Consider the following 16,286-nt stretch of genomic DNA (forward strand, 5'->3'; position numbering starts at 1 on the left):
AAACTATACACCATTTTCTAAAATTCAACCTCCAATGGCTCACTACCTCCAAAAACCTAGTTTCCCACATATTTGCAAGGAAAAAAAAAAAAACCGATTTGCACATAAAAGAAGGCTGCAAAAGCAACGGGAGTACTGACCTGCTGCTGACATTGTGAGGATCTCTAGCAATTCGAGGGTTGTCATGGGCCTGTTACTTGTGGGCTTGGCTTGGGACGTGAGGCCTTATGCTTTGCTTATTTGACTTAGTCTATTCTGTTAGTAGTGGGGTTCTCCAAGTCTTTGGGTAGTTAATTTTAGTCTGGTCATGCGGATAGTGGGTGGTTATCCGTGGGGTTGCTAGGTGCTGTATTAATGCAACAGGACAGACCCATTGCCTTTATGAGTCGGGCCATTCATGGAAAAGCCTTGCACCTCTCTACATATGAAAAGGAGTTGCTGGCTTTAGTTCTAGCAGTGAAGAAATGACGGTCTTATGTGTTGGGGCAGACTTTTCGAATACAAACAGACCATCAAAGCCTCAAGTACTTACTTGAGCAAAAGGTGGGTACTCCAATGCAACAGAAATGGCTTACTAAGTTGTTGGGATTTGATTTTGTGGTTGAATACCGAAAGGGGAAAGACAATTTGGTGGCAAATGCTCTATCCAGGAAATTTGAAGATGCACCTAGCCAGCTGGCTGCTTTGTCCTTTCCTTCTCCTAGTTGGCTTTCAGATTTGCGTGTATCCTATTCCTTGGATCCAAAATTAAAGAAACTCATCTATGATTTTTCAAACCATCTCCTTGATTTCTCTAAATATCATTTAAAGGATGGCTTGTTGTTTTACAAGGGCAGACTGTATATTAGTGACTCTACTGCTATCAGGGAGCAGTTGCTTCATTTGGTTCATGGGAGCCCTCAAGCAGGTCACTCAGGGCTTCATAAAACTCTTCATCATTGTCATGGGCCTGTTACTTGTGGGCTTGGCCTGGGACGTGAGGCCTTATGCTTTGCTTATTTGACTTAGTCTATTCTGTTAGTAGTGGGGTTCTCCGAGTCTTTGGGTAGTTAATTATAGTCTGATCATGAGGATAGTGGGTGGTTATCCGTGGGGTTGCTAGGTGGTTATGCAGTAGTTGTTATTGTGGGTTGTTACGTGTTGCTTAATTTCAGTAAGTAGTGGGCTGCTGGTTATAAATGGGCGTGTGGGAAGAGAGCTCACCTTTGAACCCCGCTGGAAGGCGGCAACATTTTCCTCCTGCATTTTTGCCATACCAAAAGCCATTGTGAGGTTGGAGGGATTTAGCATACGAACCATGAACCGAATATCCTCCCGTAAGCGGCTCAAAAAATAACTGAGCTTATATGGTTCTGCCAACCCTTTAAGCCGATTAGATAAGACCTCAAATTGTGACTTGTAAGCCTCCACGATTGTTGTTTGTCGGAGCCGTATAAGGGCCTTCATTGGATCATCCAAAAGGGAAGGACCAAATCTGGTGAGTAAGGATTGAGAGAAGCCATCCCAACTAGTGATCCCACCTGAAGCCTCCAAATCCTGAAACCAAGTGAGGGCTTTACCCTCCATATGAAAGGAAGCCAAAAGGCCTGATGATGAGGGTTAGTTTGATGATAATTAAAAAATTGATTAGCGCGATAAATCCAACCATTAGGGTTGTCGCCATCGAATTTAGGAAAGTTGAGACGAATAGCCCTTGTTTGAATTCCATCATGCTCTTCAAATAAATGATTTTCCTGCTGAGAGGATGACCCAATGTGAGAGTCTTCCTTATGCTTTCCTTGCTGAATGACCAAGGTCTCCACATTACTCACCACCAGTTGTAATTGTGCTGACAAGTTTTCCACGGCCTGTTGCAAGGCTTCTTGATTTTGGTGTTGAATTTCTTGTGTGTGCCGAACTGCAGCCAATGATTCAGCAAGGTGGGATAAGCGAGTATTGTGCCCGTCAGCCATGGACCGAACATCTCTGATACCACTTGTAAGGAGCTAGATATCAGAAGTAAGTAGATAGCCACTTCGAGGGGGCTGAGTCCTCCTATTACGAATAATGAATAAACTTCCAGATAGATTTTCATTAACAACAGCAACTTAAGTAACATGACAAGTAACCAACAGCCCACTACTTACTAAAATTAAGCAACACGTAACAACCCACAATAACAACTACTGCATAACCACCTAGCAACCCCACGGATAACCACCCACTATCCGCATGACCAGACTATAATTAACTACCCAAAGACTCGGAGAACCCCACTACTAACAGAATAGACTAAGTCAAATAAGCAAAGCATAAGGCCTCACATCCCAGGCCAAGCCCACAAGTAACAGGCCCATGACAAGGGTTCTCTATAAGACGATTCATCATAGGCGGAGGCATGGGGACGACTGGAGAGAGAGAGAGAGAGAGAGAGAGAGAGAATTGGGCGCGGGCTGTGTTTTTCGAGGGTTTTTACAAAAAGGTTTCGAGAGAGGAGAGAGGTGTTTGGCTAGGAAGCGGATTGGTGGGTGCACCTAGAGTTGGGCACCGAGTCGAGTCGGGCCATATTGGGTCTAACTTGACTCGATCCGAATTTTCAAGCAACTGACCTGAACTCGATCCAATCCGGGACTGAGTCCGACTCAGTCAGAGAAACCGAGTTGGATCGGGTTGGGTATGTTTCGGATCAGGTTGAGTATGTGAGTCAAACTATGAGGTATGTGTTATATTCAAACCGTCCATCCATTTGGAGAGCTCTTCTTAAGGCTTTATTTGAAAAATTAGACGGATCCAAAGATAAATTGGACCACAATGCAAAAAAAGTGGGGGATTGAACATTTACCATTGAAACCCTTTTGGAGATCACGAAAGTTTCGGATCAATATGAAATTTGCTTTTCCTCTTCATATATGTATTTTTAACCTTATTAACAGATTAGATGGAAAGTAAACGTTATGGTGGGCCCTATAATTTTTTAACGGTGAAAATCATTATCCTCACTGCTATTTTTGGTGTGGTCCATTTGAGCTTGGTCCATTTGAGCTTTTAATATGATTCATTTTTTTTTTCTAATGCTCTAAAATGATCTTGAAAAATGGATAAATGGTATGGATATAATAAATACATCATTGTGGGGCCACGTAACTTTGATTGCATTTGAGTCGTTCATGGAGCTCGAGGTGTGTCCGTGCTCGTCTTCGCATGACATGTATCTACACCAGCCCAGCTGTATAGCTGGTGTCGTGTATCACATGAAGTCAGATTGCATACCGAGTAGTCAGAAGTCAGAATGGAGGGGGCGCGGTTTTCCTACGAAAGACTTTCGTAGTAAGTTCCTGTGCAAGGATACAGGGTGGGGCCCACCGAGATGTTTGTGTGTAATCCACCCCGTCCATCCATTTTGATAGATGCTTTTAGGACGTGTGACTAAGAACAAGGTGTATCCAACACTTAAGTGGGACACACTAGAGGAAAAAGTGGGCATTCAGTGAGTAACGTTGAAGCATTATTATGGTCATAAAAGTTCTATATCACACTATATATTTGGTGTCTTCACTTCATCCCATTTGGAATGACCTTATAAATGGTTTGGATAGCATATAAACATTAAGGTGGAACCCAAGAAGATCTCAACGGTGGGAATTTCTTTCCCCATTTTTCTCTCTCGTGTGACCCACTTTAGTTTTGTATCCACTTCATTTTTGGTCTCACATCCGGAAATGAGCTCGCAAAATGGATGGACGAAATGAATTTCTCACATACATTGCAGTGGGCCCCACTCAGCATCCTTGCGTAGAAACTTTATGCGAAAGGGTGTAGCATGGAACCCACGTCCTGCTCCAGTGCCGGTTGAGATGATTGAGGAGACGGATCAGCTACTCCCTCTGCCACCCGCCAATGGCTGGTGATCGGCTATTTTTTTAGATCAGTTTATTCTTTTTTTTTATAAAAAAAAAAAGAGGTATATCCCAATCTTAAGTGGACAACATTATAGGAAACAGTGTTGAATGAACGTTGTGCAGATCAGGTCGAATCGGATCCATTCGGATCGAATTTCGGATCGAATCGGTCCGGATTGACCACTGATCCGAACTCAATTCGATGTGCGATCAGATCTGAGTTATCCTACTCAATCCGCACCAATCCAGGCCTTCGGTTTGGTTTGGATCCGTCGAATTGGGTCGGATTCTGCCCAACTCTAAGTGTACCACACACCATCAATGTGGATGGTGTGTTTACGTCACCAAGTTCTGTGGGTCCTATCATGAGCTATGAGTTACATCTAAATTGTCCATCCACTTGGTGAGATCGTCATAAGGCTTGATCCAAAACATAAAATAGATCCAAAAATCAAGTGGACCACATTGTAAAAAGCAGTGGGGGATTGAACACCTACCGTTGAAACCCTTTGGGGGGTCACATAAATTTTGGATCAATATGATATTTGTTTTTTCTCTTCGTTCAGGTTTGTGTGACCTTACGAACATATTAAATGGAAAGCAAACGTTACGGTGGGCCTTACGAATGTTTTAACGGTGAGAATCATTGTCCCACTGTTATTTGTGGTGTGGTCCACTTGAGCCTTGGAAATTACTCATTTTTGGAAGAAATATCTAAAATGATCTCCCCAAATGGATAAACGGTGTAGATATGATAAATACATCATTGTGGGACATGTAACTTTGATCTCCTTTGAACCGTTTGTACAACTGGAACCTTGAGAAGAGTCGGTCTTCGCACGACACGTCCCCACACCAGCTAGATTGGTGGTGTGTGGTACACTAGCAATCCGCTTCCATTCGGTTATTGGCGTTACCACTAGCCAGGTGTTCTATGGGTCCAACATGATGCATGTATTTTATCCACGCCATCCATCCATTTCTTAATATCATTTTAGGGCTTGATCCTAAAACTGAGGCAGATCTAAATCTCATATGAACCACACTACAGGAAAATAATGGTAATTTAATGTCCACCATTAAAATTTTCATATTTTTACCGACGGATTATTGTGACCTACCTCAGTTTTGGGATCATACCATAAATTTATCTGAAAAAATGAATGAACGGTGTGGATGAGATACATATATCATGTTGAGGTCGTAGAGCACCGACCACTAGCCATTGCTTTGTGGCAATGGGGAGTAGCCCACCCGTTTCCTGATCACTAATGTTCCTCGAGTTCCCACGATGATGTATTTAAAGGAAATCAAAGTTACATGTTCAAAGGAAATCAGAGTTACATGTTCCCACGATGATGTATTTATCATATCTACACCGTTCATCCATTCGGTGAGATCATTTTAGATCTTGATCCGAAAAATGATTAATTTTAGATTCAAGTGGACCACACCCCAAAAAGTAGTGGAGACAATGATTCTCACTATTAAAACATTCATAGGGCCACTGTTACTTTTACTTTCCATCCATTCTGTTCATGATTAAGGTCACACAGACCTAGATGAAGAGAAAAAACAAATATCATATTGATCCAAAATTTCCGTGACCCCAAAAGGGTTTTAATGGCAGTCGTTCAATCCCTCACTGCCTTTTACATTGTGGTCGACTTGATGATTGGATTCGTCTTATTTTTTGGATCAAATCTTATGACTAAATCACCAATTGGACGGACGGTTTGGATATAACGCATGCCTCATGATGTGACCCACAGAACTTAGTGACGTCAACACACCAGCATAGGCTGCTGGTGTGTGATACACCAACCAATCTGCTTCTTTACTGCGTGCGGGGCGGAGCCAGAGACGGACGGTCCAGTCAGGGAACGGATTGGCTGCTCCCCCTGCCATCAGCCCCGTGGCTGGTGGTCGGTGCTCTGTGGGCCCCACCATGATGTGTGTGTTTCATCCATTCCGTTCATCCATTTTTGCATATCATTTTAGGGCTTGATCCCAAAAATGAGAGGGATATAAAGCTCATGAGGACCACACCACATGAAAACAATCAAAATCCTCCTAAGGCCCACTGTACTGTTTATTTGACATCCGATATGTTGATTAGGTCATATAGGCCCATTTGAAGTGGAAAAATAAAAATCAGCTTGATCCAAAACTTTTATGGCCCCCAAAATGTTTTCAACGGTCAACTCATTCAACACTGTTTCCTATAATATTGTCCACTTGAGAGTGGGATATACCTCATTTTTGGTCTCATACCATAAAATGATCCGTAAAAATAGATGGACCGTATGGATGAAACACATACATCATGGTAGGGCGCACAGAGCACCAACCACCAGCCATTGGCCCGTGTCAGGGGAGTAGCCAATCTATTTCCGTCCAGTCAGGCCTCATGGAGCCCACCATGATTTATATTGTTTATCCACTCCGTCCATCCATTTCTATAGTTTATTTTAGGGTACTATCCCAAAAAGGAGGTAAGTCAAAGCCTCGATTGGGACACCACGTATCAATGGTAGACGCTCGATGTCAATTATTTCAGTGTGGTCCATCTAGGCCTTCGTTCTACTTCCTTTTTTGGCTCATACCCTAAAATGCGCTTTCAAAATGGATAAACGGCTTAGATAAAATAGAAATTATGTAGTGGGCGTTACATTCCAATTTTTATGCTATTGGGGCTTATTATTATTTGCCGACGGATTTTAGCCGTCAGAAAAAACGCTATACAGCCGTCGGTGTTGGTCTTTTTTTGGTAGTGACTACATCGACGATATGCTCGTCAAAAGAATCAAAGCTACAAGCCACATCACTGACCTCAAGGAGATGTTTGTGATTTTGTGGAAATATCGGATGAAGTTGAATCCAAGCAAATGCCCCTTCGGCGTCAGCTCGGTAAAGTTCCTTGGCTTTTTTGTCAGCCAGAGGGGAATATAAGCAAACCCCGATAAAATTCAGGCTCTGCTGGATATGAGCTCGCCCAAGACAACGAAAGAAATTCAATGCCTCATAGAGAGAATTACAGCCCCAAGCCACTGATAAATGTCTCCCATTTTTTAAGCAACTGAAAGGGAAACAAAAGATAGAATGTACAGGGGAGTGCGAGCTTGCCTTCCAGTAGCTCAAGCAGTACTTGAGATCTCCACCATTACTTTCAAAACCTGAGCAAGGGAAGCCACTGCTATTATACTTGGCAGTTTCGACAGTAACAGTCAGCTCGGTCCTCATCCGAGAGCAAGAAGGAAAACAACTACCGGTGTATTACGTCAGGAAAGCTCTGGTCCCTACCAAGACCAGGTATCCAGACATCTAAAAGCTCCCCTTGGCCTTGGTCATCTCATCCTGTCGCCTGCGACCTTACTTCCAAGCCCACACCATCGTAGTCTCAACCAACCAACCTCTCCGTCAGGTACTCCAAAAGCCTAAGGTATTGGGAAGATTTACGAAATGGGTAATCAAGCTCAGCGAGTTCAACATTAAATATCAATATTGGAGCACCATCAAAGGCCAAGCAGTGGCTGATTTCATTGTCGAACTCGTGCACGAGAGTGACCTGGAGGCTAGTCCGAGCATCCAAACCAATCAGCCTAAAGATCAGACACCCGAGCTAAATCTACCAACATGGATAGTCCTTGAGGCTCCTGAACAGGGCCAAGATAGTCCTTGAGGCTCTATTGAGGGTCAAATATTGCATATTAGACCCTAGTTATTACCGGATTTTACGAACATGATACCATTTAACGCCTTATTTTAATCGTGTTTGTGATGCAAGGTGAATGTACGAGCATGGACAGAAAAGGATGCTAAAAGCATGGACTTGACGCTCTAAAGTCACTAAGGTAAGGAATGAACTCCAGAGGACCGAGATCGAAGAATTTATACACTCGGGATTCGAGAAAATCCAGTATGTCACGTTAAAGAAGCCTGAAATTAGTCCAGAATGCAAGATCATAGGGTTCTCACCATCCATTCGGCTCGAAACTTTATATATGGCTAGAAGATCATAAATTAACCGTACAAGTCAAATTTTAGCCATTGGATCCCTGTGAAAGTGGTCCAACAGACAGATCAGCCCATAAATCATTAATCTAGGGCCTACCTGATCTCTGAATATGCTTCAATTTTGGTATCAACCCTTTAAGTGAGATGGGAAGGCAGATGGACGGTGTGGATTCATCAGAAATATCATTTTGGATCTCACACGAGTGCTGCACGTGCACTGCAGCAAGTGCACTCGTTGTACACCAAGCCATTCAAAACGGTCAGCAACTGCTGACCCGTCTAGATTGGAAAATCCAGATTGTCGCCTCTGTTTCGCAGACAAAGCTTGCGAACGAAGCTCGGTGGGCCACTATCATCATACCATTCAATGATCCAATCCGTTCATTGAAACTAGGGGGTCAAACCTATCATACCATGATCGGTGGACTGAGTATCTTGAATGTTGCATGTGCATGAAGTTGCAAACGCAAGTCGGATGGCAAAAGCACGAATTCCCTGGGCTGCATCAACGGACAACCAAAACCATCCATTTCCAGCTTAAATTTCGAGATGGAAACAATTATCGGACTGGATTTCCAAGCAGCATCGATTAGGGACCCCACAACTAATGCAAATCGGATTAGTTGCATGTGTTGCGCAGAAGGCCGCGCGTCTGCCGAAACTCGGACATTTCGGGGCCGTTCTACGACCATGGCTAGGATCGGACCAATGATCCTGGTCGTCCAAACCCTTCATATGGGCAACCGATCACCCCCAAGGAGACTGAACGGAGCAGATCACGCGATCAGCTCCCCGTTTCTGCTTCTACTAGTTGTTGCGCAAGAAGGTTTCCAGATTTGTCACTACGCACGCCTTCTCCACTGCCTCTGTAACCACAACCGACTCCAGCTGTCTATGCACCGCCTCTCTGTGCGAAAGCTCTCACCAACTGACCTTTTGCTGCTATATAGAGAAGAGAGAAGAGAGAGTTGAGGCATTCAATCCACGGTTGAGAGAGAGAAAGAGAGAGAGAGAAGTTTTGAATTTTAGTTATTTTTTCTTTACTGTTTTTATGATTTTTAAGAGATCTAGTCCTATTATGTTGGGCTAAACCTCTTAGTTAGGGCTAAGAGGGGAAGCTTGTAGAGTGATGGGACTGATTCTACGGCTTGGATTCATGTTTTTGAATTGATATTGATTCTGGTTTGATTATAAGAATACTTCTAGTTTTTAATGGTTTGTTGTGACTGGAATTACAGTAAGTCTACGATAGCTTTAAGTATTTCCTTTCCATTATTTGATTGTGAAGTTAGGAAGCTCTATTGTTCATCAATGCCCCTTGGACATGGTTGGATGATGGAATCCTTCCTAACATTCATACGTCTATCTAATTGGTTGTTGATTGGTTTAATTCTATTGTTTGCTTTGTCTCATGGGCATAGTTTTGTGATGTAATTATCTCTAATTCTTATACCTTTCATCTCTTTGAAAACTAGATCGAAGGAAGTTTAGATTGTGCTTTAGTGATATATCTTCCAACTGGATGAAGATGGGGCTCAAAGTCCAGTTGAGTTTGTGAATCAAGCGTAGATCTCCCCGATCTCTACAAGTGGATCCTCTAAATCCCTAGTTTTCCACCTTTGATTTCTACAAATTTTAAATTAATATTTTCACCATTATTCCCTCATATTCATTCAATTTAGATTTCATCTTATTCTAGTTCTAGTTTTGGTTATTTTCAGATTACGTACAGGTTTCAGTTCCTGTGGATTCGACCTCGGTCTTACCGAGTTTATTACTACATCACAACCCTATACTTGGGGTGTGAACAGGCTCCTGAACGGACCTGCACACAATATTATTTGAGATTTAGATTCCAAACATCAAACAACACAGCAGAATACGAAGCACTATTAGCCAGGCTCAGGCTGGCAGTGGCAATGGGAGCCCAGAACCTAAAAGTCTACTATAACTCACAGCTCGTTGTCAACCAGATAGCCAGTGAATACCAAGGAAGAGAGAATGAAAGCCTACTTGCAAAAGGCCCGAGATCTGATCAGCAAGTTCTCGAGGTGTAATATCAACTTGATCCCCATATCGGGGAACTCAAAGGTGGATATGTTAGAAAAGTTGGCCATGGCGGCTGAAGACGACATCCCGAAGTCGATCCTAATCGAGTTCCTGACCAAATCGAGTATCAGAGAATCCGACCTGAACACAGTCCTCCCAATAGATTCGAAATCAACCTAGATGGACCCGTTAACCAGCTACTTACAGGAAGGAAGACTACTCGAAGATTGACTCAAGGCACATAGACTCCATTCCAGGTCGGCTCGGTACACCATGATTGGGGACACCCTATATAAAAAAGGATTCTCCCTCCCACACCTCAGGTGCCTTCGACCTGAAGAGGCTAAATACGTTCTCAAAGAGATATATGAGGGGATTTTTGGCAACCACTTCTGCAGCCATGCACTGGGCCACCAAGTCATCTGGCAAGGGTACTTCTGGCTAACCGTCCAGAAGGACGCCAAGGAGTACACCCAGAGGTGCAATAAATGTTAAAGGTTCGCAGCAATACCTTGCCAGCCACCTGAACAGCTGAGTCCCATGAATGGACGATGGCCCTTCGCCCAATGGGTAATCGACATCATCGGGTCCTTGCCAACTGGGAAGGGTTAGGCCAAATCCGCGATCATTGCAGTCACTTCATCAATTGGGCCGAGGCCGAGCTGCTAGCCAAGATCACCTAGCAAAAGATTACCGACTTCATATGGAAAAACATCATCTGTCGATATGGGATCTCACACACAATCGTCTCGGACAATGGGAAGTGGTTTGACAACAATCGATTCCGAAGCACGTGTGAAAACCTCAGAATCTGAAACATCTACTCATCACCTTGGCATCCCCTGGCTAACGGTTAGGTCGAGGTGGTCAATAATATCATCAAGAACCATTTATGAACCAAACTCAAGAAAGCTTAAGGGGCCTGAGCCGAAGAGCTCCCCCTTGTCTTCTTGGCATACCAAACTACTATCCGAACAACCACAATAGAAACCCCTTTCTCCTCAGCCTTTGGATCCGAAGGCATTGCCCCGGTCGAGATCGGGCTCCCCACTGCTCGGACTCATTTCTACGATGAAGCTCAGAATGTCGAGTAGATGGCCCTGGAACTTGACATACTCGAAGAAAGGAGTGGGCAAGCCCAGCTCAAGGTTACAGCTCGACAACAGTAGGTCGTCCAATTCTACGATTCTATAGTGAAGATGAAAAGGTTTTGAGTTGGAGACTGGTTCTCCGACGGACCTTCCAAAACACCAAAGAGCCTGGTATGGGAACCTTAGGGCTAAACTAGGAATGACTGTACAAAGTGTCGGACACGACCCGACTAGGAACCTATCGACTGAAAGATGTGGAAGGTCGACTTCTTCCACGCGCATGAAATGCCGAACATCTGAAAATCTACTACCCATGAAAGCCAAGAAGGCCTAAGGCCAAAATCCATAGTTCTGTTACCTAGAATCTATAATAAGCAACTGACCAAGTCGGAACCCACATGTTTTCTTTAGAATCTACAATAAAAATCCTGAGGTCAGGAAATTTTGCTTTCTACTTGTCATCTACAATAGCTTGATTTACATGGCCTACTAAGGACTTCCCTTAGTACAAGGGAGAAACAGTCTTCACCAATCACCCAACCCTTAAAGAAGAGGTCGGACCACTAACCACACGATCTACAAGGAGGGTTCTTACTTAAGCCCTGACATGACCTAAAGGGTCAACCTGCCAATTAATGATAAACTGATTTGACTAGTCCACTTAGAAGATTTGCACAAATAATCATTGCAACAAAAAATCTTTTTCATTTACGTGATAAAAAGAGTACATAATGGGGGAAAAAAGAAATACAACAGTAAGAGGGGTACAAGAGAAGGGAAAGGTGTTCAGGGTTCCATTCGAGGAGGCTACTCGGAAGGTGAAACTTCAACTTTCAGCGGGGTGAAGTCTTTAGAGGGGTCGACCTCTAAAGCAGACAGGTCGATCTTAGGGTGCACCTACATCTTCCAAGCACTAGTCGTATCCAAGGCTGACAAGCGCATCCATATCTTCTTCGAATTCCTTGGAGGCCTTGAACTCTTCTACGGCCGCTGCCGGAGCCACAGGGATAGCTGCCTGGGCTTCCTTCATTTTTGCTCTATATTCGCGCCTCAATTCGCCTTCCATCGGGCGCCCTTCTCCAGAGCTTCTTTAAGAAGCGACTTTAACGCTTCCAGCTCGGTCTTCGCCCTCTCCACCTGAGCCTTCAAAGAAACATTCTCCAAGTGAAGCTACTTAGACTCAACGCTCTTCTGCATCAGAGCCGCATCTACCTCTTTGCATCACCTAGGGCACTGCCTTTTATAGCAGGTTTACTTGTACGGGTTTCAATGCTTGCATTTAATGCGTAGCCGAAGATGGCTCCTTAACACTTCTTCTGAACACGTGGAGCACTACCACTTGCTGCATAGCTCTGCGACTGAGAACAGGCCACACGTCAGCACCCCATACGTCGAGATCTGAAAAGGCGCCCTGACAGCGCACGTGACCTCGAGCCATGACACGACACCACATTCGCAACGTATCATGATTGCAAATATGCTCCGATTTCTATGCACACCACCTAACTCAACATTAATGACAAGAAGATTCGACACCCCAGGCACAAGATAGTACAACCTGACCAAGACCGATCTACTTCTCAAGCCCCCCTATGTAAACTTGAAAGTAGGGGGAGCTTACTGTTATGGGAAAAATGGATCGACCAATAAAATAAGGTCAGGTCAGAACTTTATGCACTTCGCTAGGTCAGACAACGACTATAACATCCCAAGAATTCCAGATGTTAATAATGTAAATATTGAATGCTTCAAAATCGTACCTTATTTTTTTATTTTTCATTTAGATCACATCTAATTACATTCACAAGAATAAAATCAACTGTATTTATTATTCCATTAGAGTAAAAAATATACAAATAATTCTTTAATGCTTTCTCAATGAGAACTTATTACATTATCAAAGTTTGCAGTGGAAACTAAATAAAATAATTCGTGGTGCTATCCTTCTTCTTTATTCGAAAGAATCTTCCATACAATGATAACCGGCCGTATCATCAACATGTAATTCACCTGCAATATCTATATGATTGGAGAGGGTCCATGCCCTACTCATAGTGATGGTTATCCTTTAAGATTAACTCTAATTCTAGAGATTCATAAGAATAATGTGAGGGTACGTCTCGTACTCCACCACTACGAGTAGTATCAGTATGCGCAACCAATATACACATATATGCGCGCGCGCACACACACACTCACAAACACGAATGCATGCCTAGCAAAGTGTGTGCATTCCATCATACGTAGTGATCATCACAATGTGAAATATAATTCATAGAAAATTCAGCTCGCCCTGCATTCTTACACTACGGAGATTCACCGGCATCTCCAACATTAACTTAAATTTATGCAAACATCTCAAAGCGACACGACAACACGATTTGAAGATTTACGTGACATGATTTGTTCATGGAGTAACTATTTGTGACATCCAATCCTGAGAAGTGATGTAACACGCATAATAGTTTACCTATATTGATTGTACACCACTACCCAACCCATGAGATTACGTGCCGACCAAGAGGGCCGCTACCTGAAATGCATTACACCCATGATAATATATATGAACCACTATATATGAGGCTTAAAATACATCACTTACATCAATGGAGAAATAAGTCAAAACATGAGGATTTTTGAATTCCAAGACACATGCCCGATCTATAAAGGGAGGTAATACAAGGCTGACCTAATAAAGGAGAAGAGTAGCAATAAGCTAACTCAATAAAAGAGAAGAATAGCAAATAGGCTAACTTAACAAGAATAATGGGAGATGATCAAATGTTAGTGCACTCACCTTGCACACTTGTTTGTCAATCACGTGAATAATTGTATCAACTAAGTTCGGTGAGCCGTTGGAAAATGAAGACTGAAGATTCAATTGGAGCAGAAGAGTCAAGATACATTCAAAGGGTAAAACGATGTTCATATCCTCAAAACAAAACAAACCTATACCCTTTAGATGATCCTGACTCAAATAAGAAACCTTATTTAGATCATCCCTTAGCCAAAAAGCTCATATTCCCCATCTTCTTTAATTGGGCTATATAGGTTCAAAGTTGCTGAAAGAATTGTAGGACAAGAACTTAAATAGGAAAAAACTGTCTTAACTTCGGTTAGAAAATGTGCCACCGAATGGCATCTTTGGTCCCACCGAAAGTGACTAAAACAGTCCAACAAACATTGAAGGCAATTCGGTCACACCGATACTATATTCGGTGCCACCGAAAGTGATAAAAAAATGTCCAGTAACTTTAAGACTTAATTTGGCACCACCGAGAGTTAATTCAGTCCTACCGACGATAGTTCGGCGTGACTAAAGGATCCCTCGGTAGGACCAAAATATAGCCGTTATAGATCTATTAGGATTTTTTGTCACACCCAAACCGGAAAATCGGATTCACAGGAATCTCGATTACCGAATCTGGTGCTGGCAGCCTCCGTAGTGCCCCATTCTCGGCTCCCAGCGCCCATATGACAGGTTCCGATCCTGGGATCCTACAAGGAAATTTTTTTTTCAACGTACATTTATCTCGTAAAAAACATAACCACAAGTTTTTAACAATCATAGAGTGTAAGGTATCTATCAGTAGATATGTGATGTTATCTTCTGGTATTCCTAAGTTATGCCCTGATACCAACTTCTGTCAACACCAGATTCGATAATCGGGATTCCTGTGAATCCGATTTCTAGGTCTGTGGCGTGACACTTTTTCTCTATAAAAGGAGCATCCAAAACTTCATAAAAATTATGGATTAAGGCATCCTGGAGTCCCTAGTGCATCACAAGCTTACCCTAGCCATTTTAGACTCTACCCATACGAGATTCATGTTCTTTTCATTGTGATTCATCATCTTAATGAGTATTCAAAGCTCTTATTAATGAAGAACATGATCTCAAGCCTTCACTAGAGTATTGAGACCAAACCTATTGGTATATTCTTAGTCTTCGTCATACTCTAGTGCATCCATCAGTTGAATCCCCTAGGAAATTCACTTGCCGTCAAGTTATAGGAGATTCAACCTACTCCTATTACCATGTTTACCCGAAAAGGAACATCATATACAAGGAAATCGATTGTGAAGCTGAAACATCAGGTCAACCACAGCATCGTGATCGGAGGAGCACTAGGGAGCTGATTAAAGCTCAATAAAGCAGAGATCAAGCAACCTACAAACTATATCAAGAAGGGCTCATCCACTTATAAGGTAAGTATAAGAGTCCAAAGAGTTTGAAACCTATTTCTTGTGTAAGATGTGGTTTCAGACTTTGTTTGCAAACTCGCTAAGACCTTCATAGGCCTTCGGTGGGAGAATACGTCAAGTCCTTATGTAGGACTGGTTAGCCTTGTGTAGGCTTCACCTTGTGTAGGCAAAAGTTACCTTGTATAGGCAAAAGTTGCCTTGTGTAGGTTCCTTGTTAGGCCCTTGTGTATGACCTTTGCCTATGTGGCTTAAACCTATGTTATTGTGTAGGACCCTTGCTCTTTTGTAGGGCATAAATTGTAGAGTCCTTGTGTAAGCTCCTTGTTATGTTCTTGTGTAGGACTTGTTATGTCCTTGTGTAGTCTTCACCTTGTGTAGGCAAAGGTTGCCTTGTGTAGGCTCCTTGTTATGTCCTTGTATAGGACTTGTTATGTCCTTGTGTAGGACCTGTTGCCTACAAAGGTTGCCTTGTGTAGGCTCCTTAGTTAACCTTGTGTAGGTTGTGAAGATTGATGGTTAACCTGATTTTAAACCATTTAATAGTGAAATTCGGTATACTCTACGAGAGATTGCTTCCGCCGGGAGTGGAGTAGGTACGTAGTTGAACCACTATACATGCCTGTGTTTGGATTTGTCATTTGCGCATTTGTTTAATTATGCTTATGTATTTGAATGCTTAACTATGTATACATGATTAGATGAATGCCTAGGATTGATAGATAGCATATTCCATACACACATGTTCACTATGCTATATGCTAGTTACTTAATGTGCATATTTTAAGTAGCTTATGTGATTGGACCCTTTATTGGCTTGGAAGCCTTTAGAGTTATATTGCCTTGCTTAGTTTAGTTACTAAGTAGTTTAAGATTAGGCAATTAGGATTTTTAAATTGACATAATATTCAAAAAGTCCTATTCATCCCCCTCTAAGATACTTGAACTAATTCCATACTTCTATTGTAGCGGTCTAAACCGCAATTTCATCAAAAAGGCCAACTCAATATAAAGTGGAAGCACGCGTCGCTATTAAACTTGACAAAGG

The sequence above is a fragment of the Magnolia sinica genome, chromosome 6 (assembly GCF_029962835.1).
Source record: "Magnolia sinica isolate HGM2019 chromosome 6, MsV1, whole genome shotgun sequence".
In the NCBI taxonomy this organism is placed as follows: Eukaryota; Viridiplantae; Streptophyta; class Magnoliopsida; order Magnoliales; family Magnoliaceae; genus Magnolia; species Magnolia sinica.